This window comes from Gymnodraco acuticeps, unplaced genomic scaffold, assembly GCF_902827175.1.
Source record: "Gymnodraco acuticeps unplaced genomic scaffold, fGymAcu1.1, whole genome shotgun sequence".
Classification (NCBI taxonomy): Eukaryota; Metazoa; Chordata; class Actinopteri; order Perciformes; family Bathydraconidae; genus Gymnodraco; species Gymnodraco acuticeps.
Genome location: NW_022991435.1, coordinates 2,948,487 through 2,975,479, shown reverse-complemented (window position 1 = coordinate 2,975,479; position 26,993 = coordinate 2,948,487). Strand labels below are relative to the sequence as shown.

The window sequence follows — 26,993 nt, the reverse complement described above, 5'->3', positions numbered from 1 at the left end:
CTAACAACACCTTAAGGTTAAGCACTCATACTGATAGTGGTGCTCTGATTGTGACACAATGTCACCCTATTTCCCAAGCTGTGGTAATACTTTCAGTTTGGTGATGCAAGTCTGTAAAGTCTGAGATTCAACATTTGACACACTTTCTTTGGCAGCAACACAGAGTGAGAGTTTGACAGAAAGTCTACATTTCTGCAATCTTAAAGGGAGTGATGACACCGGTTTCTCTACAGAAACCGGTTTTGTTAACTGGTTATACATGTGTTTTCAAAGTATTCATGCATGGTCCGTGTTTTTGTAGAAGTCTTCAATATGACATTGCAAAATGTGAAAAAAATCGGAATCAGAGAGGTTTATTTCCAATAATTGTACATATACAATTACATTTGCTTTGGTTGATAGATGCCATTAGTAATATTTGTTGGTGTGAAGTTTCTCTTATAGTGTTGTATTTTAAAAGACGTTGTTTTGTACCGAGCAATATACGTTTTAGTGATGGACATTTGCTGTCCTCTGTTTTGAGTTAATTGTAATACTCTTTGAAGTACGAGAGCTGACCCTTTCGGGTGCAAACTTAACTTTCATCTTGTCCCTGTTGGAGCCTCTATCAAACTGATTTCTCCAGGTATACTGAGCAGCTCTTTGTACTAGGTACCATGAGGAAGCATTATCCGATATTTTCAAAAAATAGTACCCTCAGGCATCAACAAACAGGTATTATGCCACAAGGGTTTGTTATGTTATTAATAATCCTGATTTAAGCAAACACTACATCTACTCTATAAATGTATCAAATAGGTTATTGTGTCTGTAAAACAGTTGTGTTATCAGTGACAAATAGGAGATGAGTACATAAAGAGAAGTTGGCATGTTGGGTTAAGGCAGTGGTTTTCAAACTGTGGGGCGCGGAAGGTACCTGCAGGGGGGGTCGCGGGAAGATTTTTTTATTGTCTTATTCTTCTCCTTTTAGCTTGTGAAGCACCTTGAGATGACGTTGTTTTTAAAGTGCACCTATATAAATCAAATGTATTGTTATTATTATTCAATTGTAAACAAACACTGCTCGAAAAATATCTCATTGGTGTGGGCATAATGCTGCCTTTGCAACATTACTTGTGGTGAGATAGGCTTTTTCTGCTGTTTGCTGCCATCAAAACGAAATACAGATCAAAGCTGAACATTGAAGAATGAACTGAGAGGCAGACTCAAAACAACAGCCCCGGTTTGAGAAGATCTGCAAAGGGAAAGCAAGCACACACAAGTCATTGATAAGCTAGTTGTGGAATAGGAATGGTAACGTGATGTGATCGTTTGCAAACCTGCCGTAGAAATAGTAGTTAATTCATATATTTTCCTTAAAGACATTTGAATTAAAAATCTACTACTCAGGGAAGAAGGCCAACCAGTTTTAATTAGGCCAAATTAATTCACAGTATCTATTACAAAGCACTTTGTTCATTGTGTAATCCATAATAAAATATAAATATAGTTGGATCTTTGTATCTTCTTATTATCAGCAGAGAAAATGTAATGTTTTTACAAACAATATACAATTAATCCTACCAATATAGATGGGAACCGGGTTGGGGGGGTCCCGAAAATATTTCCAATACCCAAGGGGGGTCCCGACTGAAAAATGTTTGGGAACCACTGGGTTAAAGGTATTTGAATATGGTATATTTTGTTCCTAGGCGATGCTTCTGTTTGCCTCCCCGTGTCTGTTTACATGTGTGTGTTATGAGAGAAGAGACAGGCTTTCCCTCCCAGCACAGTCTAAACAGTGACTCTTTGAACAGCTTGTTAGAAAAGCTATTAGACACACATCGTGGACACCTACACACACCTGCCAAGAAGAGAAAGTGTGTTATGAAAACACGTTTATGATCGGATTCTGCTGTCTCCCCCCTCCCGTGTTTGCAGAGCCCCATTGGTCCTATTTGATATCACAACAGAGTGTGTCTCTTTGTAGTATGTTATATCAGATTTTTCTTAGCAAAGTTATCTCAAATTTCTCTTTGAAATATTTCAAAGAGAAATTTCTCTGCTCTTAAGGGTCATCACCACATCAAAAGCTTGTTTTCGGCACCCCTGAAAAAAAGTCACAGGCCTCATCTCAGCTTAAAATGTTATCTCTTTGGTCTTTAAACTGCAGCTGGCCGACTAAAATATGAATCAGAATAAAACACTAAACAGTTGGTTGAGTTTTAACTCTTGAAAGTCTCAACCTCTGCTTTAAGTCCTGCCTGACTGTATGTGTGATGTCTGGTAATCTCCCACACTCAGGCTTAGTTCAAAGTATACACTTGGGCTGTTGAAAGCCCTTCACCTCAGCCACTTCCCATTTATGGAGCCATCTGCTGAATTTCACGGCAAGTCCCTGTGATGGGCCACCTCAGAGAATATTAAGTGTGTTCAAAGCCCTCACTTCCACAAGTATGTGCTTTACACTGTGAAATGAGGCCTGCAAAAATGTAGCAGCTTAATGCAAGGAAGAGAGTGAAGGCTGAAAGACTCAACCTGATCTTTAGGAATAGGAACGGAGGGAGTAGGCGGAGCAAAGGAGGAAAGCAGGGAGGTCTGTTACTGAAACACACATTGTTATCATGGCACAAAGCACCAAGAAAAGTCAGACTAACCGACTAGAGGGGCAGAAAAGTAGAAAACTCCAAGAAAAATATTTGTTATATTTCTGTCAGGGAGCATTTAATACTTAACTGTAAGATATATTTTGTACTTAATGAGTAAGAGTGCGTGGCAACATTATAGCTCTGGTTTGATTTGACCAGCTCCCTTTTACCCTATAAGGTTTAAATTCGCCAAACATTAAAACATTTGCACAAATTGACTGGATTATGTTGCAGTATTTTGTGGTTTGACAAGGCCTTACAATTATACTTCCCTAAAAACATACTTTATTATATGCAACTATGCATTGTAAAACTCATAAACAAAATAAATGAAATCATATGTGTGAGTGCAGACAGACAAAACAAAGGCTTACTTGAGAGATGAGCCTCAGGTAGGGGAAATCCACTCAGACCACCAAACATGAAACAATGCTTTGGGTTTCTCATTACATTCACACATTCAAAGCTCAGAGGTCTTTTTGGATTATTAGTGTTTCAGTCGCTTCTCTGAAACAGAGACTGTGAACAGATGAATATCTCCAGCTGCAGAGCTGAAGTAAAGCCTCTGGGTGCTCTCTTTGTCTCAGAAAGGGCCAACGGGATGATTACTGTCTGTGCAACGGCTTCTTTCAATATCGGTTTTGAATTTAATCGACTTGTCTGCCCCGAAGATGACTCGGATAGAAAGAATGAAGTCATAATTACCTTCTGCCTTCGAATGTAGGAGTGTGAGAGACAATGCAGTATGTGGTCAGATAGCAAACCTTTTTTTTAAAAAGCTGTGTTTTGCTGATTTCTTCCTTGGAAATCGCTGAGTGTAGCATTTGGGAAATGTGAGTGTTTAAAACTGATTGAGTGTAACATACTATGAATCTGCTCTGCATGTTTACGAGTGTAAGGTCATGACAAATCCTCCGGGTAGTTTTGTAATTACTTTATCTAACAGGCCTCCCCATGAGAAGTGACTATTGGATTGTTTGGGAATTATTGTTGTGAGGGGAAACAACATGACTGCAGGGTATTAAAAAGAGATTTATCGACGTGGAGTCTGCTCGCCACACTGTTTGTTCTTCTCATCACTCTGGTTCAGACCCCGCTGCACCACGAGCGGTTGATCATCACTTTGTTCCACCTCACATCATTGCTCCCATTCCTGCAGTAACACAAGACACACCGGTGAGACCCATAACCATCAGCAGCACAGGTTTATGGCAGTTTTGGGAAGAAGCAAATGGTCTCAGGGAAGTATGTGCACTAATGCAAATATATGCTGAGCGAGGTTCAAACCGCATTATCCTGTTCATGTGATGTCAATTATTCATCCTTCCAGCATCTGACTAGAGAATTTCTTCTCAGCTATTGAGAGGTGAACAGATACCGGTTTGCCAAATAGTGTATATTTTGAAATAGTTGTGCATGGCTGAATGATATGAATGCCATGTGTAACTCATTCATTTAGCTGGTATTAGGCACTTTCATCTGCTGCTCACACACACACACACACACACACACACACACACACACACACACACACACACACACACACACACACACACAGCCCTGTATTCTCTCTCATCGTGTCTCTAAAATTGTGCCAATTAGCGGCTCTCTGATTCACTACAATAAGAGCTGTCTGAGCTTCCTCTCTTCTCTTTGTACTCAGGCACACATCCCACCAAACTCAAACTCTGGCAGTTAAATGTTGCCTTCCTTATCACACACCACCCTGAATAGACCTTAGAGGCTACCGTTGGGTAATGATGACTGTTATCAGGTGAAGACTTTGCAAATCCAATTTGGTGGATTGGTTTTACCTTCAGTAGAAGGATTACATTTCTTTGCTGGTAGTAAAGCTAATCTTAGTATGTTTTTGTCCCCAGTTGCTGATAAGATGCCATTACAGGTTCATTATCCAACAGACGTGATATGGTTCACTCAAATCCGTTACAGCCTTGAGAAAGTTTAGCTGGATGAAGAGACCACTCATTACAGTGTCAGGGACTGTAAGGAGGAAAAGACGAGAGAACATTTTGGAGAGGTTTGTTTGAAAAGAGAGAAAGACGAGTAAAAAAGATAAGGGAGTTGGGGCCAAAATGAGAAGAAAAAGCAACAGAGTTAAAGTAGGAATATAAAAGCCAGGATAGCATCCTAAAAGTAGATAGTACCACATTTAAGTTTTTTCAGGAGAAGGATGGAGCCAGAATACAAAGGCAGTGAGAGGGAGGTGTGAACAATAAGGACAGAAAGTAGAGAGCTAGCAGAGTCGTGCAGTTCTGTCGGATGATGCCAACAAGGAAGTGAAACGAGAAGGAAAATTGTCATATTTTCTAAGAAGTTTAAAACTGCATTGCGACACAACCACATAATGCACCATCACTTTAACCATCACTCATGTAACTGCACTGTGTGAAAAATGCCAAACACACACCATAAAGCCACTTTAAACCGCGCTTAAAGAAATGTGGCATTTGCAGCATGCAGACACAAATACTAACACTGGGTTTCTGTTGGCAGGGGTTCATAGTTCATAGTTAAAATCACAAACGCTAGCTTAATCAGGCTTCACATTCCAGCAGATCTGTCAACGAGAAGTGACCACATTCTTTTCCCCCCTGACCGGCACCGACATACTGTACACTTGTATCAGAACAGGTACAGTAAGTTATGTTAGCATGCTGTCACCCCTTAAAAGTTGTGTAGCATTAAAGCTGTAAGGATATTTTCACCATAGCATATGTTTTTCTTCCAACAGACTTGCGTCAGAATAAAAGCTTTGGTTAGTTGATGTCATCGTTGGAAAATAAATCCTTATCTGCTATTAAATAACTAGAATGAAATCTTTTTAGTTTGGTTGTTTTCTCTAACGCAATATATCAGCATCTCAGAGCATGACACATATTCATCTAACAATAATTAATAAATCCTAATTACCGCCATGATAATTGAAGTGTTTGTTCTAAATAGGAAAATGGGTTAAAGTTTTGCTTCCACCAAATCAAAAGAAAACACACTTTCAGTTGCCCATACAGTGATATTAAGTGCAGATATTTCTAATTTGATCTGCGGAGGGTTTGAGATATTAATCCCTCACTGAAGAAGTAGTCCACAGGGATTACAGTTGATAACTATCTTTTGTGGAATTCCATTAACCTTCAGTGTATTCACTTATCAAAAAATGTGCACTAAGAAAATAATTAGATTTGTGTGAACTGATCCTTTAAAGGCAGTTATCTCTTGAAGGGTAGGATTACTGCAGCTTGGTTCCAGGCGCTTACGTTTCACTCTGTTCCATTACAGGTCTTCATGTGTATGAATTATACATCTTCCGGTTGGGCTGAGTGACTCGGCTTACTGGTGGCAGCCTGGTTTGTTAGCAAGATAGCGCTCAGAGTTTCTAACTAACTGCTGGGTGTGGGATATGTGGGTCAGTGGGTTAGTTCTTTAGTTTATCTTAGCTGCTAGCTGCAGGCATAATGCTCTGCTTTTCATGCCTCCCTTTAATGTCTCCCTTTGCTCTCTACTATCACTTGAGCATGCCAATCTCTCGTTGGCTGCTTTTTTGTTAGCTCCTTGAGCGGACACAGAAAAAGTATATGAATTTGTTTCTTAGTCTTTAACTCCCCCACCCTGATTTTACATGATTCCAACTCAAGCTTTTTTTCTTTTATAATTGATCATTTAAAATGCAAAAGACAATTTTCCCCCTAAAATGGAGACAGCTGTTTGTCTCTGCACCTGCAGTTACAAAATAGCTTCTGCAAAACGTCAACATCAATCCATTTTCTTCCCAAGTGTAATGTCATTGTTGGATGGATAAACTATGTTCTGTGGCCCTACTTTTCTTCACTTAATCTGCCAAATGCTATGGCTGATCTAATACGGCCCAAAACAATTATATGACACAGAAAAGGCTGATGTATGTTTGAAAGTGCCTCATGTCTCTTTCTTCATCCTCTGCTTTGAGATCTGAACCCCCCCTGCTCCAGTGGGGAACAGCGGTGTCATGTCAGCACATTTGTAATCCAATATTTAACAGCAGAGATGAATGGAGAAACGGGAAAAAGAGGCAAAGAATAACATAACACATAAAAAAGAGAAATAGTAGCAATCACACAAGAAAAGAACATGTAGAAAACAGGAAGCCCCAAAAGGGAAGCTACTCTCTAGTGAAAGATACCTACTGACAAAAAGAGGGAATGAATAAAGCAAGAGTGAGTAAAACGGAAAAAGGCCATAGTGGATAGCAGCTGAAAAGATAAATAAACCACAAAATACAAACAATGAAACGGAGGCAGCAGTGAGATGTGCGAGTGATCACAGATCAAAGTGTGTCAGCTAGAAGAGTGACACACAGGATGATCAGAGACAAAGAAAGAAAGGAGAGATTATTAGAGATGAAGAAGACGAGGTGTAAAGACTGAGCAAGGGGCTCATTGAAAGTTGTGTCTGGTGAGTGGTGTCAGTTCTGTGGAAATCACATGTGTATGAATCAATGTAGGAATGAAAGGAGAGGTTAGTGGAGAAACAGTCTGCTTATGAGGGCCTGCAGGGAGATACCTTAAATGATCAGTGAAGGTTAGAGCGCTGGAGAAGGAATTAGGGATTCAGAGTCAAATGCCTACATTAATGTGTAGTAATGTAGGACTCATATCAAACATTACATTGAAGGAAAGTGGCATCGTTCATTCTTAAAGAATGTAAAACGAGGAATTATATAAATCAAATTCTTATCGGCAGATAAACAGCATGTAAGCATGCTAACAATAGCATTAACATTGTTCACAAAGTACAGATGAGGCCTATGAGTAAAACTAGAAATGCAATTATCCACCATCTCCAGTAACAGTAACTTCACAGACCCAGTATTGTTTCCAACCCGCTGTGAAATGGAGCCTTTGCTTCAGTTGATCATGCAGCTTTAATTGAAGCCCTGCGTTGGTATTACCGGTACAACGCTGACCTGGTTTACTTCCTGAACCACAGACAAACTCCAAGACTGAAATAAAGCAATCTTTGAGGCTAGCAGTCCAGCCTTTTGGAGACTGACTACAACACATTTACATACTTCATTAAGTGCTGTTTATCCTCAAAGCTAGACACTACTGTTTCATTTATTGTTCTTCTTTTTGTCTGCCTTAATTGTCTTTACCGGCTTCCTCTCATTGATTACACCACATTATTGTAATGTGACATTACTCTTATTTAACATAGGTAAAGGATGGCATTTGGATAAACTCCTTCAGTAAGCCTCTTTTGAAACCTGGATGCACTACACTACGTTAACTCTCTGTACCTTTGTACCTTTACGGGAATCCTTTTGCATTACTATGAGTGATTCACAGATATAGCTGTCTCTATAGCAACCCCGCTACCAACACCTTCACCTAAGTGCCTCGAAGATATTAAAAGCTGAAGGCTGGAAGCTTTTGTACAACGCAGAGACAATAGAAATAAAACAATAGAAAGTGTTTGCTACCCGTGCTTTACTTACAAACAAAATAGCCTATTTCAATATAATTGATGGTAAGATAGCAGCCTGATGAGCAGATAACTAGTCTTCTTTTATTGATTGGTCACACTTGCCCCTCTTTTTACATCTATTTAATAAGCACTAAATCAATACTCAATGTGTGATACAGTCCATTTAACCTTTAAAAAATAATTTGACTTCCAATGAATACAAAATGTAAATTGATTTATTTGAAACGGTAGAGCTCATTCGATGGACTTTGTGTGTTTTATTTCTAGCGTGTGTGTTTGTTTTTCCATGCAAACATGGTATGATTCTCCAAGGAGTCCATGTGCAACACCAGATCTACTGTTTGCTTTCTGCCTGCTGCCAGAAAGAGGACTAGATATCAGCAGGCTTGCTAGCTTAGTTACCAACTGTCAAGTGAATATTTTTACCCCACATTTTGCATCGTTGAATATAAATTAATAATGAATAAGTACACCCAGAGGAAAATGTTGGAGTATTCTACATTGCATCATTTTTACTTGACTTTACCATTTATTGCATAATTTTCCTTTTGCCTATTTATCTTAACATATTATTATTCACATTATCGTTCTTATGAGACCTGATGCACACAGAGGAGTAGAGAGGGAGAAGCTGGCATAAGGATGGTTAGGCAATGACTGATCGACCAGACGAGGGAATAAAACAGAGTTCACGGGGAAAGGGTGTAGGAAAAGACTAAAAGGCCACTTTGGGAGAAGAAGAAAAATGTGAAATCCTTGCTTCCCTGGGAGACACCTTCCCTACGGGAGCCGACCAGTTATAATTTCCTCACAGTACCAACACAGTAAGTGTTAAAAGCCCTGCGATTAGTGCTATTGGTTTTGTGTAAAACAGAAGTGGCCCTGTGAGTTGAGAAGATCAGACACTCAATTTCGGCAGAAAGAAAACCAGAGTGATTTCACACCTGATTATGGCACCATCTATACAATTTCTCTGTCAGGAACGATGTTTTCCCCTTTATCTCAATACACTGTTTGTATGTATTTGTCATACAGAGCTTGAGAAAATATGTCCTGATATTTGTGTTGGAGGAAAGACATTTGATTTACTGTATTAGGACTTATAAGCTATGTCGTTTCTTGGAGTAGGTAAGGCTTCGGGAGCCCTATTTAAAGGCAATTTTATTTCCTAAATTACACCGCAATAAAACCTTTTCATGCACGACAACACCAGAGACTCAAAGAGATCCATGCAAGCGGGGAAAGCTGAAAAGCTGAACTCAGCTTTGAAAGCCCAGCAGTTGCTTTTTACAAACTCATAAATACCACATTGAACACACGCGTTCCCAGACACAAGGGGCTTCTTTGGATGAGGGTTTTCACAAAGATAGATGAAGAAAAAGAGTATTACCTTTTTGACATGCATTGGAAAAACGTGGGGGCGTGTCATGTTAGTCATTGGGGAGTAAATGCAAAACTATCCAAACCAAAGTGAAAATGATTAGGATGCCAGAGCCGTTGGTGACCACTGATTCAGAACATCATTGTTTTTATTTATTAAATCCGACAGACACACACAGGTCCAGTATTATTAAAGGGGCGATCCAATCACTCTCTGTCCCTATAATGACAGAGAATGAGCACAGGATAATCATACCCAATCTTTGTCTCCTTCGCCCTTTGTTCAGGAAACTAGATCGGCCTCTAATCAACACTTCAATATGGCCTCCTGACGTTACCAATTTACTGACTGAATTCCTTTTGTCTGCTCTCTTGGATTCAGTTAAATTCAAAGGTCTGGGCTCTCTCTCTTTCTCTCCCTGACATGTTTCTGCCTGGTGACAGGAATCTGTCATACATCACTTGTGTGCCTTCAGTTGTATCACCACATTTAATTATTGTACTACGAGCAACGAGACCAGTAAGTCAGCATACAAGCACTCATAACACATCTTTTGGTTTGAGTTAGTTTCCGACTGATGTCTCGCTTGCGACCCCTAAGGGGAACTAATGTCAGTCTATGAACTCGCTCTGAACTGTATCCACATGTTGTTGACATGCTGTACGTTTTCCCCGAGAACATTTAGTAATGTTGCTGTTTGCACATCTTGAGAGAACGATGTCACGACTTCGTCAGATGGACAGGTTTTGTCACGATCTTAAAGGTTTCGTAAATGTCTTTGAACATTTTTCTCTTGACCTTTTTTAAAGTTGTCAGCATGTTTGCTCTTTTCCAGCAATTTACTAGTTCACACCAACCTTCGCACATGGGTACTCTGCTTGTTGTTGCCACGGAGCAGCTCCACTGGAGCCGTTTAAGGTAGAGGGCTTTGCTTAAAGTCATGTCATAACTCTCTTTTTACGCTCCTCTAAGCGGCATTGCTCTTTCCCTTTTCCTTTTTTTCCTCTAGTGCATCCACACGAAACCATGTTTTTTAGATAGATGGATAATTTATTTTCATGGATCAGTAATGATCAGTAATCAGAATTGATTACCCTACCCCCGACTTAAAGGTGGGGTAGGTAAGTTTCAGAAACCGGCTCGAGTGCACTAACATTTGAAAGTACACAGCCGAAAAGAATCCGCCCCTTCCTTACAGAGCACCTCCTCCAACACACATGAACGCGCACATGACGTCTGCAGACTGGTGAAAGTGGCCGCCTGGCGAGTCATTGAAGTACTGCTGCAATGCACGCCCAATGACGGCACAAGATACATTTGTGCGTGCACGAGATGGGAGGCTGACAGACAGGTCGGCAATCCAATCCGTTTAGCCGGGCCGGCTAAACGGATTGGTTGTACTTTTTACAGTATTACGGCTTCCACAGATGAATTTTTTTTATGGATTTTTTGTCAAAGCACTTAAGATATTCATTGCTACCGGGATGTTAAGAGCATTCCATGGAATATAACAAAAAGTGTATCTCGAGCCGGTTTCTCAAACTTACCTACCCCACCTTTAATTTGAAAACATGACCTTTAATTTTCCCAACAAATTTAGCGCTTATCTGCCAGTTTTAATATTAGAAAACCCATACAAATAGGCAATGGACTCCTTTGCAATTGTCAGGAGACTGGTGGCTCTGAGGAGTGCATATTAATTGTATGTTTTACGCATGAATACATTAAATGTTTGCTTTAAACCGTGTGTCATCATGTTTCTTCACTAGCAATCGGAGTAGTTTTTATTTTATCTTCATTAGTGCAGTTCAGACATTGAGACTCTGTCTTTAGATGTATCAAGTCTATACTTCTTCCTTTGTCAGGATCAGTAGCTCTAAAACTCAGTCTGATACCTGGGTATCTGGTGTTTTGTGAGGTGGATGTGAGGTATGTAGTATGGAAATTAATCGTTGAGTGTGCCAGACAAAAGAAAAACCTGATAACTTTGCCTTGCAGTTAATCGTATGTAGCTGCATTGCAGGTGGTTTCGCCTCAGTGGTTTGGAGCAGAAGAGTGTATGAGCTGTTTACGAACCTAATGGTAGAGAAGGGTATTTTGCTTTTTATGTCTTCAACGTTTTTCTAGCCTCACATAAAGAAATGACAACATTATCTGAACACTGCAGGAGTCTTTGTGCTTTTTCTCTCTTATGATTACCTCAACTCCTCTGTCAAAAAGAGTAGGCTCATAGGTGTAAAGTACACATGATGCTCTTTTTTCTATGTGTGTGTGTGGCACAAAAACTAAAAAAGACACAAGTTCAACTGTGTGATAAACCATCCAACCAGGCAAATAAGAATACAATTAACCATACACCCAAGTTCAAGACAAGTTGTTATTAAGACACATTTCTTAGAATTGTGTTTTTCAGATTTGTAATAATGTAGACTCTCAGTTTCCCCCCGTTGCCTATCTTTGTGCAAAGCTAGGCTAATCATGTCCTTGAGCTGAATCTGTTCTGCACGCTCTCTGAAGAAATAGAAATGGATCCCATGGTCTAACACAAACGGTTATCTTTTGTTCTGATGTTGATGCTCATACAGCGATCAATAATTGTTTAAGCTGTGGCTGTTCACAAAAACTCGAGAGAACATTTCAACCTTTGTATCTAGTTCGTGTTGCTTAAGTTTTGTCGGTAGCCCACAGACTAGGTCAACGGGTCATTTAACATGCAAAACTGCACGTCTCAATAACTGTAGTGAGTGATTATGCTAAATTATCGGAAAGAGGCCCACCACATAGAAGAAATTACAAATGGACTGAAACGTCCTCAGTTAGGTTATGATGACTCCATTATATATTATTTACTTAAGAAGACAAATCACATCACTACAAACTGCTGTTATGCATTATCAACTACTGTTGCTCAGTAATGTACTCATGATGTTAGTACAATTAAGAATAATTGTTCCCAGGATTTGTAGTAGTATGAATATATTTATATGAATCATTGCTAGCTACAAAGTAACAACTAAATTCAGCTTGAGCTGCTTATAGGAAACTGGCTGTTGTTAATGCACAGAGATTCAGGGATGAATGCACGTTGCTAGGTTACCTAAAGTGAGAAAAAGTGACAAGAAAATGGCTAAAGCTTCATTAGATTGTGTTCAGACCACTGGCTCCTTCATATTGTGTTTTCAAAGGCAAAGACATGCTGATGAGCATCCTGCTGCGGCTCAGAGAACACTTCTTGCACTCTGCGCTTAAAGTTAAAATGTCTCAGCTTTTGGCTAAAGAACATCAAATGGGTTGTCAGTTGTCTCATAGCAACAGCAGTAGCCATGACGAGTGCTTGCTTCAAACAGCTGTTGCGTTGCCTGATAGATAAAAGGTGCCCGAGGATCAAGAACCAAAGTTGTTTTTAGCTTGTGTCGTGATTTTCTTTTCCACAGCACTCTTAAACTGTAAGCTTGACGTTTGTAGGGGTAAGCCACTACAATGTAAGATTCCTCTTTTATTAAAATAAGCTCACTTCTACTTTTTGTACTTTACTTTACACCTGATTAGCAGTGAAAAGAACTACAACATAAGAGAGATGTTATGATAATTCATAATATTGGCCCTTATTTAAACCTCAATGACTGCTTTAACCTGTTAAGCTCGCGGGGGCAAAAAACAACAATATTCACGAAACTGTCTCTCAGGGCTTCTTAACATGTAACAACTCAGCTAACTGACGATATGAACCATTTTTAGCTAAACGAAACACAAGGGTAATACCAAGCCTCTGAATTAGCACCGAGCGAAAAAATGCTAACGCACTTAGCACAGAACTCACGGTAGAAATATTGTATTACTTATCGGATCTGCACAAACAAGATATCAGATTAAAGCTGAGATTCCACAGATTATAGAAGTATAAGTATCATCACTGTGCGACCAAAACTCAGGCAGCGAAGGCAAACCCAGACAAGACACAACGTAGCTTTAAGGAGCCAAAACGGCAAATACGTCTTACCTTTTCTGTTTTCTGATCAAAAGTTGCGTTCAATGGCATTAAAACGATAAAAACGCTGCTGAAGGTTAATCCAATGTGTCTGTGTCACTTTAAAATGATTACTGATATTCCATCATTCCATTTTTGTCAAAAACGGAGATTTCATATAGAGTGTATGAGAGCTACAACCCAGCTTCCGGTTTTGGGCCATCTGGCTGCGCATCACTCTATTCACCAATGGTAATGTTTAGGTGGATTTTAGGTACTTCTCCTCGATTCTATTGGCTCTAACGGTTCAAAAGAGGTGTCAATCATCAAAAACGACCAAGGGGGGCCAGAGATATGGAAAAAATTACCCCAGAAGTGTTTTGCTTTTTTCCTAAATCTCTCTAAAAATGTCACTTGTTTTGCATCAATCTTGATACAGGGTACTTATTATATGTTATAGTTATTTGGACGGACACAATCATTTAAATTTGTTTTACTGTGTTCAATCTGAATTTACTTTAAAATAAAGAAATTCTATATTGATTCTGACTTTTCTACATCCAACTCACAGGTTTATCATTACTTTGAGAAAAAGGATTATTAATTTACCCCTTTTTAGAAGTGAAGATATGGTCATTTGTTCTGGGAATGTCATTTTCGAGCCTGAGACCTGGAAAACAGGTTTGGGGCTTAACAGGTTACATATTGTGTAACCACAGTAAGTCTTAAGCCTGCACAGGTATGTCGTAGTTTGCAGATATTAAGTTGAGAATCAGCAGCTACACTATTGTATGATCTCATTCTACATATTTGCACAATGGAGCCCAATAAACAACAAATTCCTGTTGATCTACAGTTATATCATATATACAAAGACCTTGAGCTAGAAGATGTTCCTTTGTGCTGGATGGATACAGGCCCACATTTAGAGTCTTCAGTTTTACTTGTCTGTAGACCAAAAGGTCTACTTATCCTAACTTGTTCTAGTTATATCCTGTTTAACTCCCATAAACGATAACACTTTTTTTTAGTTAGACGTCATGTATTATTCATAAAGAGTATAAAAGTACTCTACTGATCTGGTGTTGTACTCCTACGACATTGTCAAACTCAGAATGGGCTTTCTCTTTTCTAAAAAATATTAAATCATGTTTTATTCAATGCAATCATATTGTCATACCCTGGCACCTACATTACCCAAAATACAACCGATACAGCTCAGATTTACTGCAGCTCCCTTTAAAGACACAACATTTCTTATACAACTTATTATACACATATCCAAGACATTAATATATACTTTATGTGTTATGGAGTTCCCCTTTAATGCTTTCTTTTAGGTCACAAGCATAGAACAACTTTAAAGTGAAAGCAGGGTCCAGCTCCACAACAACCTCTCAAAAAAATGTATTACATTTTGGAATCAAGCTGATACTTGTGCCATGCAGAGACATGCATGTAGGCTTTGATCCTAAACCAATACACTTGCAAATGATTTCTCTGCTGCAGAGTAACCAGGAGGAGCTGAGAGCCTCTGGTGTAGTGTTGCAGTGAAACCCTGTAAACACACTGCATCTCTCAGAGGCTTGTAAGTGGTGACGCACAGAAGACGCCTCAAACACAATTAGTGTCACAGTGGCTTTCCATGTCTAATTAAAGGAAGCTGTTCAGAAAAAAAGTATTGTCTGTAGCTGACATCCCTCTGATGCTCTACTGTACCTCACACATCGATACTGTGTTCCCCATCATTTTCTTTCTCAAAAGATGCACTGACCAACAGTTTTAAAGCAGTCACCAAATCCAGTGTGAGGGACAGAGAGGTTTGTTTTTCAGATTTTTGTGTATTTTGGGATTTTCTGGCCCAGCCTGATGTCCCAGGCCGACACTGACCTCGTTGGTTACGACACGACTGACCTTGTGGGGATCATGACTGTGAGCCAGACATTGGGATTAACCGTCTGTGTCATCCGAGGAGAGGCAGCAATTCCCCGAAGCCAATTGACGATTTGGTCAGATATAATAAAATGGATGTTCTGCCTTAAAAATAACTGCAGGCAGTCACATTGATTGCCTCATTGTGAGGAAATGAAAATAATAATGACAACCTCAATGTCCAGCAACCTTTCTCCTTTTTTAGTGCCTAACTTTTTAGAGTACAAGATTCCTGCATATTCTCACGTTTCAGAAGCATTGCCAGTGTTTGGGAATGTACTGGCTGAGTTCACACAATGTCTCACATTCCTGATCATTTTAGAAGCAAAACAAATGCAATTTATGAAATCATGCCATGAGGCTTCATACTGTAGTAACAAACCTGCATGGGAACTGAAAATGTGAGGAACAAATAATTCACCACAGAGCCAAGTGCTAACCAATCAAACCACAAGGCTTTAAGCAGAAATGATTTCCTTATGCAGATGTATAATTTATCATGAGATGGTGCTTGATGGAGTTTTGAACACTTTCAAGTCTGCATCACGTCATAAAATCATGTAAAAAATATTTCTACACTTCATTCAGCATAAATTAACCTAAGGCTGACCTTTGACCTCCATTAGGCGGCCATGGAGCCATCACTCCAGTGTTCTCTTCAGTGCTCTCCACCGCTGTCAGAGCTTGGATCCTATCCATCCTCTTCACTGCTCAGTCTCTCAAACCTTACTTTCGCTCTCTCCTCTCCATCTTCCCCTCTATTTATCTTTCTTTCCGCACATTCTTCCTTGTTCTCTTGCTCTTTCCCCAGGCTACCCTCCTGTTCTTCTTCTTCCGTCTCTAACCTGTGCTCCTGCTGTGGCTCCATGTTTATCTTCGTCTTGGCTGCCTTTTGTTGTCTCCTCACACTTCCCACATCCGTCTCTGCCTCCAGTAGAGCTCTCAGCTTCTGCTCCCTCCGGCTCCATTCCTCTTCCAGCCTTCAGTACATGTGAAGAGAAAAGAGCCGCCCTCCTGCAAAACATCCTCTACTTAACACATGCTCCTGCAATTCTTACTTCTTACTTTCTCCCTCATTTCCTCTGCTCTTACTTTCACAAAGTCCCTTACTGTTTCCTCTTACCTTGGCCTCCTGCTTCCTTCTCTCTTGCTGGTATCAGCCGTGTTGTTGTCAAACACTTGGAATCGATAGCAACACTTTCCCATCAGCCTCAGCACAGTGGGACCTCCCGATGGGATGTTCTCCTCCACGCTGCGCCCTATCTCCCTCAGCCACTCTTTACATGTGAACAACACCTTTGTATGCCTCCATTCTGCAGAGGTCAAGATCTCCATCCTCCTCTCATTCGCTCTCCTCTCTGGTTCAGTGAGATCCTGCAGAGAGATCAGCAGCAAAACAACATGCAGAGGAGAAAGCTCTCTCTGTAGTTCTGTTTTCTCTTCTTGGGGTACAAACTCCTCTGATAAACCCTAACCTTGTGCGTCCACTACCCTCACTGTGCTAGTCCCGCCCCCGGCTAACAGAGTGTTGGTATATCTCTTTTCCTGTTCGTCTTGCACCAACTAGCAAAATGTTACGTTTACGTGAAGCTGGTGGAAAGAGAAGCTTTTAATCTGCAGCTGACGGCTTGAACTTTCTTCCCAAAGATTTGTGAACATGGCATTTAGTTTCTTTCTGGCATGCTCATTATAGATTGATAAATCACTGAGGTCATGAAAGGCAAAGAAAAGAGTAGGTGGAAGAAGGGAATCTATTTAATTATCTTGTAGAGCTTTACTGCAATATTATTTTTCAAGAATGTTTTAAACAGCATGTTCAGGATGTGATTCACTGCTGGTTTTATTTGCCAACTTATGTGAGAAAACATTTGTTCCCAACATAAATCTGTCCATGTATTTGACTGGAGGACTGGTCTTAGATCTGGAGCTGATGGCAGAGCTCTTAACAACTCACTGCCCCGATAGTTAAAGACCAAAATCAAAATGCTTATTGGCAATATATTATACTTTTTCTGCATACAATTGTATCCAGCATTTGAGTAGACTTTCCAAAAATGTGTTTACCAAGTTTAAAAGAGTTGTGTGCACGTGCCTCCAGTACATTTATGGAAGATTGCTGTTTTGGTGAGTGTAATTTCAATATGTGGATTGATTGATTGAATCAAAATACAATTACAAAGAAACATCAACCAATCAGTGTAATCGTCAGATATATTACCTAAAATACAGTGAAGTGATGAATCAGCGTATCGTAAACACACCCATCATGTTTCTCTAATTGTCATAACCTCAACGCCTTAGATTCCTGGTTGTACACTGAAGCATCGTACATGTTTACTTCCATTATAATTGTTTGTTGTGTTATAACAGCTTTTGTTCCAAGCGTTTGGCCTCTTATATTACACGGCTCAACGATCACAATCTGTGTGAACTTGCGGGGTGTCCGTCTCTCTGTCATTATCAGTGCACTCATGCTTGTTATTCTGCCATCTAAATCTGAGCCTGCCCCTCTCACAGATTATAGTTTACTATTAATGTGTTCAGTATGTGTGTGAATTGTTTGTTCTTTTTGAGCAGTTTTCATCCTTAATTGTTGGATCCGGTGTTTTTGGAGCTCTACATACAATGTCTGGGTTCATCTGAGAAGTCTGTATACCCCGAGGGGGGAGAACATTTTAATTAGTGTTTTCTCTTCGAAGACTTCACTAGACAAAGTCAGACATGTCAGGATATATTAGCTCATGAAACGGCAATTTCGCTGCTCTTCAAGAAAAAAATAATAGTGTATTGCTAGTCCCTGAACTTTGCATAAGTGCAAGACGCTGCAGTATGAGTGTAGCACATTCATATGTGATGAAATGCTGTAAATTACATCTTTATATTCCTCTGCCACTTAGTGATTTCCGACATTAGTCAGAATGACTTTGGGCAGTTTCCAGACAGCAGGTACGGACGTGTTGCGTTCAGTTGTACAGAAAGGAGGTGAGCATTAGTAGTAATGACACACACTGTAGGGTTGTATTTTAGTCTAAAAGGAAGTGCTTTTACCTCGTCCTGTAAATCAGTCTTGTATTAAACCATGGAGTACTACACTGCAATGCTCGGTCTCTTACCTATAACCCGTCTTCAGTGTGTATGTGTGAATAAACGGATAAACACACAGGTTTTCTGACCTGAGAAAAGCCAGGGAGGGATCAGCCAGGTTTTGTTTTTCTTACAGTAAGTGTGTGAGTGTGCTTTTCCCTCCTACATTTAAACGTTATCCACTGAGGACACAGCAGCAAAGTTTCCTCTCAATCTCACCTTTAGCCTTTCTCTCGTCCCTCTGTGTGTTTTCTTTGTTCGGCCCTCTGATCTTTACTCTTTCGATTCTACCTTCGATCTGTCTCGATTTCATCTGTTTTGTCTTAAGTCTATTTTTGTTCTTTTATCTGACACACAATACATTAAGTATTGTACAGTATGCTTTCCTAATAGTCCATATAATGATGTTGCCTTGTCTAATGATGCTGCCTATTATGTCCACATGATGATCTAATAAGCAGAATGTATTTATAAATAGATTTATTTTGAACAGTTCGGTTGTCCCTGAAGCATTTCGCTTGCTATAAAATATAGATATTCTATCTTGTAAAGATAATTCATGTTCTTTACAGAAAAGGATATGTCTGATAGGTGGCCAAATGCCAATGCTTGTGTTAACCGACGCTGTAAAGATATGGGCTGTGAAACCAAACATTTAGCTAAAAGACACCAACATGGCGCATTGTTAGAGCTGAGGGGAAATGCCGAGTTTGAAGGTTTTTAAGTAAACACTTCCGCAGACAGAAATATGGATGAGTAAAGCTTTAAGCAATTATACATCCTTTTCATTTTCGTTTATGAAGATTTGCCATTTATTTTAATTAATTCTCGATCGGATTAACCAGGTTACTCGTTTTGCTATTTACATTTTTTTGGAAATGCCACAGTGGATTAACATCAGCCGTTTCTCCACAGATTACACTCGGGGACTAATGAGGGATAAGCATGTTTGAAAAACAGCATGCAAGCAAGACAAATGATTGAGAGTGGGCTCAGTCAATTACGCCAACATATTTCCTGTAATGATGACATTTGTTATGACTAAGGTCCGCCTGCCTGCAGTTGGTAACTGTCAAGGATATCTGAGGGTCAGACTGTGCTCTCCTTTCCTATCACCCTCTGTCCTCTTTGTGTCCATCCCCCTCTCTCTCCTCTAATCTTTCTCTGCTTCATCTCTCTCTCCCTTCATTTTTCCACATCTACTTCCCTCCTCCTGCTTCTCTTATCACTCTCGCCTCCCCTCCCAGAGGAGGCAGTGGACAGTAGATTTACAGTAATGCAGGATGGTAGGGCTTTAAAAAGAAACTCTGTCGCGGCTTGTGTTACAACCAACTCCTCTCTGCTCTGCCCACAGTGTCCATCTCTCTGTGTGACACTTATGTGGCGGTAAGACATGACTCATACTGCAGGATCTGCACAAACCATTCAAGCACCAAAGTAAACTTTTTACCAAATATGTCCAGATGGAGTTTGTTCACGGAGGAAATCAGAAAAAAAGGCTGTTCACACCTTCCTCTCTTAAAGGTCCCATGTCATGGCCATTTCCACTGGTCATATCAATCAAATCAATCAATCAAATAGCTGTGTGGGACTGTGTTGGTACGACTCAGTTTGTAGCCGTTATTGTTCCACCCTGCGGCAGCTTTCTTTTTTAGTACAAAAGGGCAAATCCTCCATGAATGTAGCAACGTTACTGCATTAGTTATGCTGCTTGAGTGTGTTGTTAAAGGTGATTGTGCCGGAAATTGTTTGACAAAGCGCATGGGAGGAGGCTACAGGACTCCTCCTGAGGTACATTAGATACGGATAATGCCAACTTCCCTCGGTGGCTCTGAAGGGCGATGGAGCTTTTGTAGATGAGCGTCTAGTGTGTTTGAGGACGCTGTGCTCAAAGAGTAAAGCTGCACCTCCTGCTAATCCTTACCTTTATTGTGTTGTATCAAGTGAGATGTGTTTTTTATTTTCAGTTTTCTTTCTTTGTTAGGAAATGTTTTCAAGACTGCTGCTTCTGTTCAGAAGTGAATGAAACATTATTGAGCTGTCTTTACAGTCCTCTCTCAGTAGATCTGATTTTCAGGCTTCACATGTGTTACACTGCATTGTGTTGTTTTTATAGACTGTGTATATATAAAGATTGTTGTACATGTAGTATTATAAAGTACAGTAAGGGACATTGACGTAGTTGGTCACCGGTCTTCATGCAGTGTAGTAGAGCTGTAAAAGTAAAATACACAAGGTTTAAATTGTCTCATTGCACAGTGTACTTCTGGTCTACCAATGTCTCCATTTTGATTTGGCATTTTTTCAGAGCTCAGTCTTTGTGTTGCTTCTCACATTTGGAGTTGGTGTAATGAGGAAGCAAGATTTAGCTAAGCGTCCTCACTTTTTAAGCCAAGATGACAATTAAAGCCGAATTCTTATCAGATAATTGTTGAAGTGGCTACCTAATTAGCTAACTTTGGTGTCTTTTGAAAAGTGTTTGTATTCATGTCAAGCAAAGGCCTTCAAGGACTGCCAGAGACATGTTTCTAACTGAGGATGATAAAAGTCAAAGCTGCTCGAATGTCTACTTCGGTTGTTTTGCTGATTTACTGAATGTATGTAGGAACACAGTACGCTCCCTAGAAAATCCTTAAAAGCAGCCTTAAAGTGCTCTAGTATGGAAACTGCCGTGTGCACAGACAGGGTTAACGTCGGTATGAACAACAGAATTGTGCCAAAACTCCACCAACTGGCTGCAGTGGGAGACTCCCCTGAGCACATTCTGTGCCCCACGCACACACTGGAGAACTGCGCAAAATCAGCTGATCACAACGTTCACGCTCTGTGGTCAAGCTGCTGCAGTTTTATTTACAACAAAGTGGAATAAAACACACAGTTGCAAACTTACTCAGGGTGTTAATGGAAGAGTTTGAAATCAGACAGAGGTGGAAGAAGTACTCAGATCATGTACTTGAGTAAAAGTAGAAGTACCAGAGTGTTACTCTGTTACAATAAAAGTCCTGCATTCAAAATGTTACTCAAGTAAAATTAGAAAAGTATTATCATCAAAATATAGTTAAAGTACCAAAAGTAAAAGTGGTCATTGTGCAGATTGGTCCATTTCAGAATAATATATATGATATGTTTTGTAATGATTGATCATTAAAGTGTTCTCAAAGCAGGTAAAGTTGCAGCTAATTTTACAAATTAGATCAAAGTCAAGTAAAGTACAAATATCTCAAAATTGTACTTAGCCTAAGTAGAGTACTTGAAGAAGTGTACTTCGTAACTTCCCACATCTGAAATCAGATATGACTTCAAGTCATGTGATCGTTTCTTAGTATTTGATCCTTCCACTTGGCCTCAGGAAATGCAAGGACTTCACAGTTTTGGCAACAATTTTTGGAGAAAGCAAATCGGAGGCTTAAAAAGAGACAGGGAGGTGCATCTTCATCATCTTCATCATCTAGCATGCAAGAAGTGTAAATAGAGGACAGTGAAGGAGACACTGAGGAGGACCACGCTTCGTGTGGGGTGAGTACCAAACTCTGTCTCCTGGTACTCATCTGAGTAACTCAAAAAGTTATGTGCACCCCTGTTTATATAAACTTTTTTTTTAAAAAGAATCAATTCTAATTTGACAATGTTATTAATGGCTCTTCCAGACAATTCAAAAGCAATATGTGCTGGAAAGATATGGATATACGAATTCCAAAATAAAGGCGTTTCATAACGATGATGTTTTTAATGATCATGGTCATTAATCATTGAATCGATATATATATGGATGGATTGTCCACCCCGGGCTCAAACACAGGAAAACATGAACATGCTGAGATGTTACTCTAAATATCTTATTTGAACATCTGCTTTGCAGCTGGAAACATTTGTGTCCATTTGCCTGCCATGATGTAATGCATAGGAACACTTCTCTGCTGTCAGACAGAGATCCTTGAAGTCCACTACAGCCGGATATCATTTTACATGTTTAAAGTAGTTCGAGCCACACAGACACATTTCACTTTGTACAAAAAAGGATTGAATAGCGCACGTGACTCTGTCTGGTGCATTTGCCCTTGAAGCCTCTGTTGATGCATAGCTGGGTTCTGGTGTTTGTTTACTTAACACCATTCGAGTTTTTCTCCAATCTTTATTGATTTTTGAGACGTTTGTGTTTTTCGCTTTGATTGACTATATCTGTGACCTTGCATATTCATGTGCTTTGTTTTTCTACGTGTCAATATGTTGTGAATTTCCATTGTGTAAATCGAAGGCCTTTCAGGTGTTTCATGTTTAAAGCAAAGCACATTGCAATAGGTCAAGAGTCTAGTGTTGGATTAGGAAAGAAAAAGCTCAATGTCACGTTATTGATCCGTTGGTTGTTGTAGCCTGTAACTGATTACTCTGTGTATATGTACACAGCGCTGGGGTTGTACATTACTCCACATTTTACCACCATTGTTGTGTTGAAGCCCTTTAATTACAGTTTTGTACATTTTCGTATTATATTGACTTTAATTAAAGGATTAAAGGATTACATGCTCCTCTAAATTCTTCAACCTCTCGGGTTTAGAAGCTTTCAACAGCTACCGGATTACGATCAAAACTGCATTGTCATCAGGCTAAACACACCTGTTTTCTGTTTCCTGTTGACATTTCTAGGATAACGCAGCTTTCAGCCAGCAGTGATGATCAAACACTCTGACCTTGGAGAGTAAAAAGAGAGGGAACAAAGATAAAAGAATAGTGTGAAAGAAGGGCCGGATAAAAAAAGCCATGAGGAGTAGAGAAGAAAGCAGGCAGAGGAAGAGCAGAGGTGTTTTATTACCAATGAGATGGAGCTGATGGAGACTAGAGAGAGGAAGAGGAGAGGATCAGGTTTTCGTGAGCTTTTCATCAATTTGCAACGTGTGAGTTAGTCGTTCCACAACTCAGGATGTTCTTTAAGGCAGAGGTGGAAAATAACTAAGTATATATTAACTCGGATGTATTGTGCTTTAATACAATTTAGAGGTTCTTATACTTGAGTATTTCAGATTTCCTGTTCCTTATTACTTCTACTACCATTCAGACATCATTTTGTACCCTTAAACTCTACTTCATTGATTTGACCAAACAAATGATGATATATTATTATTATAAGTGAAGCTACCCAGGAGTGTATAAAGTAATTACAATGAGCTCAACATTGACCAGCTGCAACATTAAAGTAATGAACACGTTGATGTACCAATATCTATAATCCAGTGATATCATTTTAAAGGATTACTTTGACTTTAATTAGATTTTGACCATTATACTTTTGTACTTTTACTTCAGTATCATTTTAAGAGTATTTCTGGAATGTGATATAAGTAATTTTACTGAACTAAAAAACGAGTACGTCTTCCATCACTGCTATGAAGTGAATTTAAACCTAATGAGCATAATAATCCTATTTATTCTCCCTGAATCAGTTTGCGTTTCAAAGGTTTAATCTTCCTCTCATTTTTCTCTGTTTTTTTCCTTGGAACTCACTCATCATTTGTCAGGCTTTATTTAGCTCCCGTCCCTCCCCCCAGGTCACTCTTACATCCATCATAAACGTGATGCTGTGGTTGCCATTTCACCCTCTCTCCCATTATCATTGTCTACAGACAGTAAACCCTGCCCTGTGCTGCTGTGCGCTGCATCTCATTACAGGCGTCATGTCACACTGCGTGCCCCTATTACTTCTTGTTCCCGTCGCAACAGACCCCGGGTCACCATTCATATCCATATCAAATGTCTCATCAGGTAAGATGTTTTTCACTACAGCTGGGACGCCTTTACACATCCAGTAGCGCTCATCAGTAAAACCTCATTACAAAATTCATAGAGGTCTGCCACCTTCATATAAATCCATCCCAGCAGTTTGTGAGGAAAACAACAAGATGCGAACATGATGCACTTTGAGTCCCAGGGCTGTCAACGTGTGAGAAGCAAAGAGGAACTTCACATGGCTCTTCATCGACTTCTTCTGTTTTTAATTATTTTCTGCAGTAATGGGCCAGCTTTCCCACAGAGGTCGTTCAGCATTCATCTCACAGTTTAACTAACACATTTTAATTCATCCCTGAAGGGTTGCGCTCTTTAAAAACAATATTATCTGTCCTAAGAAAACTGTTAGTTCAATGGGAGTGTCACTAACAAAATCATCCTCTGTATGTCCTATAAATAAACAGATAAACATTCACAGTGATGATGTAACTAAGTCCTGCAGCATTTTGAAGCGTTTACTTGTTAATGCAGTGGATGTGTAATGATGCAGCCGGGGAAATGACCTGCTGCTGATCATCCTCCTCAGGTTCTCTCCTCATTAGCGCCCCTCATCTCTTTTAGGAGATGCTGATAGGATAAGACGTGATGGAAAAAGTGTCATTAAGAACAGATCTCATCGTTAATGCGCTGAGTATCGCAAAAGTAGTTATAAAGCCCAGTTAATTACTTGTATAACACAAAACAAGGTCGTACCATACATCTGGATGGCAGCAGATGATTCATTTTGAGCTTGACCATTTTGTTGAAATAAGCAGCTTCTCGATTGCCTAGATTTACAAAATGAACAGCCTTGTAACACGTTTAAAATATGCCATAAGCTTTTATATTGCTTTTAGATGTCTGTTACCCACACTTAGACATCTTAGTGTCTAATACAAAAGCTATATAGAAGCAATTATAATACATTGGGTAATCACTAGAACTCATTATTTATAGTAGACTATAGATATAGGCTGCATAAAATATTCCTGAGATTATTTGACACAAAGCAGTGTGGTTTTGATCATTTCACATTGAGAAACGACTCCTCTGTAGTATTTCACTACAGAGGTTTTCTTCAGTCTTATTTGTACTTGTCTTATTTCAAGCTAAGTGTGTTTTCTCAGAGGAAAAGAGCCAGAATAACACAGAGGGTTGACAGTGTCTCCTTCCTCTCAGTAACCACAGTGTTGCTGAAATTGTCTCTGCATAACTGAACACTAAAGAGCATGCTCAAATTAATTGGGTCTAGTACAAACTTGCTCCCCTTGTTACTGTAGCTACATGCACACATCCTGCACACACTGTTTACTCAATAAGACTCCAAATGAGTTTCATCCACGATAATCTCAAATTCACATGTTCATATACCTACTATGTGGTTTAAGTTGACTCTGGAAGTCAACAGAACAAATTAGCATTTTTCTTTAGTTTGTTAGCCCAGTGTTTGCGTGCCTGTATAAGAATAGGTGGGTATCAACATAATGTTGTTGTTGGTCTTTCAACACCATGTTTTTGCTGTCGAATTATAGATTTTGTACACGTTTAGTTATTGATTTTTTTCAAGATTCCAAGTAAATAAGTTGTTTTGGTTGGAGCACTGTAACGAAAAGCAGATACCAGACAATAGTAAGCAGGTGTCAGTGAACACTTCCTGTCTCTCTGTCAGGATCCAGGGTGGCATTAAAGCGGGCTGAGCCTTTGCATTTATTCCTGTTAGAGCTGTTAATGAGTCTGCTCTGATGTTCACCAGCATTCACTACTCTCACTACATACACGTTTACAAGCCATTATGAGCTTCTCTTTTCATGTCCTTTTCTATATGTTCATACATACAGCCAAAACGATGAGTCTATTAATTGATCGGCCAATCTCCGGAATATTGAAGTTGAATCCCTTATCTGTACCTCACTGTATCCTCATTTGATGCCACTCAGCCACCATACAAAGGCCTTCATCTGCTGTGTCTCCTGTTAATGTGACGAGAGCAGCTCTCACAATGGCAGCGTAAATGAGAGTCAAACAGAGGCCAAATGAAAAAATCAACACTGTCATCCCGGTCATCTGTACGCAGGTGAAGAACTGGTTTCTAGGAGCGTGGAGGAGCATTAATGTGACATTGCAAGGACCCTTCTGTAAAGCTGAAGTGTGTGTGTGTGTGTGTGTGTGTGTGTGTGTGTGTGTGTGTGTGTGTGTGTGTGTGTGTGTGTGTGTGTGTGTGTGTGTGTGTGTGTGTGTGTGTGTGTGTGGTGTGTGTGTGTGTGTGTGGTGTGTGTGTGTGTGTGTGTGTGTGTGTGTGTTGTGTGTGTGTGTGTGTGTGTGTGTGTGTGTGTGTGTGTGTGTGTGTAGTGTGTGTGTGTGTGTGTGTGTGTGATGTGTGTGTGTGTGTGTGTGTGTGTGTGTGTGTGTGTGTGTGGTGTGTGTGTGTGTGTGTGTGTGTGTGTGTGTGTGTGTGTGTGTGTGTGTGTGTGTGTGTGTGTGTGTGTGTGTATCCTGTTGGTTTAACCTTGAACACACAAACAGCGGTGCAGAAGCAGGTGGCAGAGGATGTTCAGATTTACAACGGGTGATGGAAGTGCGTGTGTGTTTTCCTAAACAAGCAGCAGGCAGAGACACACTAGCTGTGTTCCTGTCATGTAGGTTCCTCACAAAGCACTTCACACCTCCAAAACAAGACACGTTCCACTAATTACAGCCTGTTACAAGGCAAACATTATCTCAAAGGGGATCTCCACTGAGGAGAGTCCTTTTTCAGCAACGT

The 26,993-nt window shown here is 39.9% G+C and overlaps 1 protein-coding gene across 1 annotated transcript in view; it reads left to right on the top strand.

Moving 5' to 3' along the window:
- Positions 1-26,993, top strand: part of LOC117532590 (SPRY domain-containing SOCS box protein 4-like) — a 43,699-nt gene that overhangs the window by 12,562 nt on the left and 4,144 nt on the right.